This window comes from Rosa rugosa, chromosome 3 (assembly GCF_958449725.1).
Source record: "Rosa rugosa chromosome 3, drRosRugo1.1, whole genome shotgun sequence".
Classification (NCBI taxonomy): Eukaryota; Viridiplantae; Streptophyta; class Magnoliopsida; order Rosales; family Rosaceae; genus Rosa; species Rosa rugosa.
In genome coordinates, this window is record NC_084822.1 from 30,373,947 (window position 1) to 30,379,946 (window position 6,000).

General features: G+C 42.5%; 1 pseudogene; it reads left to right on the forward strand.

Annotated features, from left to right (window-relative positions):
• Positions 1–1,935: 1,935 nt before the first annotated feature.
• Positions 1,936–3,377, forward strand: LOC133737545 (protein kinase STUNTED-like; annotated as a pseudogene).
• The last annotated feature ends 2,623 nt before the right edge of the window (positions 3,378–6,000 follow it).

The window sequence follows — 6,000 nt, forward strand, 5'->3', positions numbered from 1 at the left end:
GAAGCATCAGAAGCTAGGAATAGAAGCATATCAGTCCCACATCGAAAACAAGGAAGAGATCAGTCTTTTCCACACCTATAAAAGGTCCACTCCTCTCTCTTCATTAAATACGCATTTACTACTTACCTAGCGTTATTCTGTCAATATAAATACATTACTAATTTAGGCATTGGAGTAGAGAAGACCGACAACCGCGGTCTCCCTCTGACGCCCTATGTATTTTATTTGACAGCTAGCGGCAACATCAAGATCTTTACAAGTAGCGGTTCGCCTCGCGGACCAGCGTTAGCCGAGATTTAGCTATCGCTGAATCTCAGTCAATATCATTGGCGCCGTCTGTGGGAACCCTTGAGCAAAAGGTCACCCCACCATAAAAATCACCATGACTAACGGTAGCGGGGGAATCGCAGATGAGCAAGCGGACCAGTCCGTCAACCCCCAACCCACCAACCCCGCAACTAACTTTAACCCAGCGGCTAACGTTAACCGGGCACTCTTCAATACTCCCGTCAACCCCGGCTTGGAGCCCCAGGATACCCCCCAGATCCCACGAACTCAAGCGACAGCGGAGGCTCACCCGAGCAGTAGTCGACAACTGCCAGGCCAGGACCTTGCCGCCAAGTATGAGCTGGCACTAACAGACCTCCACAAGGAAAACAGGGTGCGCGAGTAGGAACGTAAGGAAAAGGCCGAAGCCCAGAGACAAGTGGCCATGCTGATGTTAAGATTTGACGAACTAAAGAAGGCACTGGAGGCAAACGCTAACCCAGCGAAGAGCGAACAATCACAAAGTGCCCGACATAGTCGACCCAGCGGTGGAAGATTGATACCAGCACCAATCATATAGATGCAAGTACCGCTAAACCCACCTGAGCTGGTAGGACTGGATCCTCCACCTCCACCACATCTAATGATAGAACAGGAGGCAGAATCACAACCGCGCACCAACCGCAACGCAACCAGGGCAAAAACTGAGGGAAACCCACCGACCCCCAGGCGGGAGTTAGCGCAGCGGAACCTCCAGGCAGGACCCCTTATTCTGAAATTTTCCATTATTTATCTGTCTCAAATAAGATTTGCACATTGCAGTTTGGACTATTATTGGAGTTCCTTCTTAGGAGTACCTAGGCCTAAAGGAAGAACATCTTGTTGGTTTGGGGATGCAGTTATAGGAACAAAGATGATAAACATGAAATGCATATATCTATTATGCGATAATATATGATATCTATGTTACATTGCTGATATTCATGATGATTTCTTTATACATACAGAACTAAACTTTCCAGAAACATAGAATCAAGAGCTGTTTACATAAATGTCAATTCAATTTGAGATAGTTTTTTTTTTCTTTCCTAATTCAACCTTACATTAACAAAGAACATATATTTAGAAGGTAGAAGTAAATTTTTGTTGGTTTTTGGAGATGCATTAATTGATTATGTCCAAAGGGCAATCTTTTACTGTTGATTAAGCGTCAGCCAACTGAGCAAAATTAATTCCACCCTAGAGGGTTACAGCAGCCAAATTATAAGCAGCCTGTGTTGGTTTACAGAAGTTTTCAGCACTGAGCCTCCCAGTTCCACAACATGCCGCTTCCACTTTAAAATCTAAAAAATCAAAAGTAGAGTTTGAAGGTAATTAGTACATTATGCCTTCTCCGTTATTCTTTTGCTCATGTTCAACTGTAATTACGTCATTGACAACACAAAATTGCTTACTGAATGCAAGAGGGTTCTGTATGACATTTATAGTCCTTCCAAATGCATTTCCAAGTGAGTACTTCAAGCCCTCAAATTCTGAGCTAATCTAGTGCATGAGCACATCCAGCTTTGAATGGAAAGCTTTTGCATGATCATTCAGCTCCTCTATACAGCCGCCAGTAGCATTAAAAAATCTCTGAGACGGGCAGCAGCCAACCGAGGGATGCTGATAATGAATAGTATTGGAAGAATCTTATTTCAGAGGAAGGGAAGTTGCCAACAAGGTTCTGTAAGGGTAACCCTGCCCCTGCATTCTTCTTCCTTCAGTGTACACTTGTACCCTTGTTATAATTAGTCGAATACCACCCGGCAATTGCATAAGTCATTGACAATACCATCTGCTCCTCCCGTATTATCAATTCAGCGAATTACTAGAAGGGCACTCTCTTCTGCACATAAAAGAGTGGAGGTTTCCGATTTTGTGGCTCAAAAGCTGTTTCACAGATTGGCACTACTAGAAGCAGAAGGATCCAGCAGGCATTTTGCCTCTCAAGAGCTTTGCTATGCAACTAACAAATTCAGCTCTGACGTGGTGATTAGAGAGGGTGGACCTAGCAAGGTGTACCGAGCCACTCTTGAAGATGGTCGAGCTGCAGCTGTGAAAGTTCTCAAAACCACACACCATTCAGTTAGTGATCTTTTCCGCGAAGTAGATTTTCTATCTAGTATGAATCTCAGGAACATTGTTCAGATAATTGGGCTTTGAGATCGCGGAGAGATGCTTGCGATTGTGCATGATCTTTACATGGAAGCTTGAGGAGGAGTTTGAGACAAGACAACTAAGTTGGACTGAGAGGATGAACGTTGCAATTGGTGTGGCGAAAGCTTTGGAGTACCTTCGTCATCCTCACAACCCTCCCATCATTCATAGGGATGTCAAGTCTTCTAACATTCTCCTCTCCCACGATTGCGAACCAATATTGAGTTCTAGAATAATACCACTTGAATTTTTAAAACCTTCCAACATAAATTAGTTTTCTTTTTGTATATGAGATATTGATATATATGTGCTGTTACTTTTGCTTTTGATTCTCAGTTGTCTGATTTTGGAGCAGCAATGGTACTTATCAATCTCAGCATGCAGATGCCCCTTTGATGTTGTCAAAACGTTTGGATACTTAGCCCCGGAGTACGTGATGTATGGCCAGGTTGATGAGAACATAGATGTGTACTCATATGGAGCGGTTCTTCTAGAACTCATAACTGGAAAAGAGGCTATTCAAACCAATCAGGAGAATCGAGAAAGCTTAGTACTTTGGGTAATGGAATATTGAGCTTTATAACTAACTTTACTCAGGTCTGTTCACCTGAAGCTGCTGTGGTCTTTACTCATTGACTTGATGGCAAGGTCCCTATTGAGCTTTGGCATGTGCGAACGTCTTATTGAGATGGAAGTAATGATGATAGCTGCACGTCTCTGCCTTATGCATCCATCTTCTAGAAGACCAACCATGAAAACAGTTAATACAAAACTTAATTCGCATGCTACTTTGAGATTATAAATCAAGATTTTGTTTCCTTCTAAGTTCTAAGTGTGCAAATGTGTTTCGTGAAACCTTGTGACAGATTGTTTTTACAGTACTTAGGCTATTTGAGGAGCCAGATCACTGGTAATGATGCGGTGAGAAAGAGACGAGTTTCTGAAAGGGACTAATTCAAAAGATGAAACAGCCCTGTTTTGACATGAAAGCTCACAGCTTATGTAACACAGTTCAATGTTGTTGATCACGTTGACTTCACAATGTGGTCAACAGCAGCAATGTCCTGCAACATCGCCATATATATACAGAGATATGTAGTGGTGTTGAAGGAAAATCGACTTAGTGTGCCTTATCAAACTAGGAGTAGCAATAGGAGAGAAGGTTCTAGAATTCCTAATCTACTCGGATTAGTATTCCTTGTAACATTAGAACATGTACTTTGTAATCCCTATATATAGGGCTCCTATTCTCAATAATATGACTGATAATTCTCTCTACATTCTATCTCGAATCTCTTTTTCCTTAAACACGTTATCAGCACGAGCCTAACCACAAAACAAATACCAAAACCTGAAAAGTTCTTCTCACCAAAATCTGCCGCAAGCACTTGTCTGCAGCTTTCTGCCTATCTGCGTGCTTGCTGCCCCCGCAGCCCCTAGCCCGTGCTAGCCGAACATTCCCTGCAGCTCGCCCCGAGCGCGCTCCGCGCCACGCGCCCCTGCACTCCTTCGCTGCAGCCTGCGCACCCGTGCTCTTGCAACTCTGTATCGCTGCCCCTGCTGCCTTGCGCACTGCCTCTGCAGCCTTGACGCATGACTATTGCACCTACAGCCCCGTTTCAGCCATCTGTTACGACCAGGATTGCAAACCGGTTGCAATCCCAGCTTAGGATTGAACAGCCTCCGCAATCCTAGATTAGGATTGAAGCAGCATCTGCAATCCCAACTTACTTTCAAGCTACCAAAAGTTCAAGAATTCAAGAATCAAGGTTTCAAGCCTCAATTAACCAAGTTTTTATAATTAAAGTTCCCGCTTTCAGAATTTAATTTCTCCTTCTTTTTCTTTGGGGACTTGCAACCTCCCTTCTTCTACATCCCACCTTTCTTATAACGTGGGTTCGATTCTTTGAGAAAGCGGAATCGTGGGGATTCACGCAATTAACGAACTAAGAGCGTTCGTACGACTTCGGACTAAGAGCGTCCGTAAGCATCGATATAACGAACTAAGAGCGTTCGTACGACTTCGGACTAAGAGCGTCCGTAAGCATCGATTTAACGAACTAAGAGCGTTCGTAAGCTACGGACTAAGAGCGTTCTTGAGCATCGATTTTGACCATTCAAACATCATTGTTTCGGTCTAATCCAAATATTCTTGAAAATTGATTTCTTGGTAGCATTAAGGCTCAGAAATCTTGCTTTCCTTTTCAGGATGTAAGACTTGAACGAGCTCGATTTTACTCCATTGGATTCTACGGGCACGAAATTTTCATGTGGGCTCATAATGTTGAGCTCCACCTAATTGCCCTTAATTTATTGCCTACAATCCAGGAGTCTTGTTCTAAAAGAACCACTCAAGGCCCTCAAACTGAGATAGATAATTCCAGGGCATCTACCCTAATCAAGAGAGCATCCTCTTCATGGTATTTTATGGAGTACCTGATCAATGGTGATCAAGATATCGAGCTATAAAAGACTTTAAATCTGGCGATGAAGATAAAATACCGCAAATTTTTATTTAGAATAGTCTTTTAATTTTCAAGAATTATGTAATGGCAATTATGCCTTAATCAATAAAATGACTTATTGGATTATCTCTTTTCCTCTAGGCGTACTCAATTAAATATGATGTCTAGCAAAGTGATTGAGATTAGTGGTACTTAAGAGAGCTTCGCTCCACCGACATCTCTCTCTACTTCCCTGGTCCTATTTAATTGGAATTACCGAACGAATTGAGTGACTACAATTTGTCTAATGTTTGATTTTACTTTGGATTAGATTATGGTCACGAAACTTTGATGTAATCATTGGCTATTATTAATAAAGTATCGATTTATTTTATCTCATGTCGTAGACATATTTTTCGAACTTTATTACTTCAAAGATATAAGAGCCAATGGTTTTCATGTGGAAACATGTTGTGAGAATGGACAAGAGTTCCTTTGCATCACCTCTAATGACTACGGACATAAACGAGTATTAGAGAAACTTATGTGTCGCTCCAGTGGGTTGTATGCAACCACTATTCGAGTCATTGAATCTAATCATGTTATGAGAGATGATTTATGGGATTCTGACACATATAGGCTTTGGCATGACCGTTTGGGACACCCAGGTAGTGACATGATGATCCGTATATTAAAGACTTCACACGGACATCCCTTTTTCAGAATGAAAGGAAGTAAAAATCGGATTTTGGATTCCGAAAGAGCCCCTACGCCTCACGGCGCCGTTCACCCCCAAAACCGGCCAATTCTTGGCCGGCGCCGCCGTTCCCCTGCGGCCTCAGGGTGGCATTGACGCCACCAATGCTCTTTCTCCTCCAAATTTTGCTTCTAAAGTCAGTTGTGACTTCGTGGCTCAACCAAAATCCTCATTGGTTGTTTCTAAAGCCCATCATTCGTTCTGCAAAGCCTGCTCTTTAGCAAAATTAGGATCGAGACCATCCTATGCAAAGGACACTAAAGAAAATATACCATTCTTGCAAAGAATCCAAGGTGATATTTGTGGACCTATTCAACCACCATGCAGACCATTTAG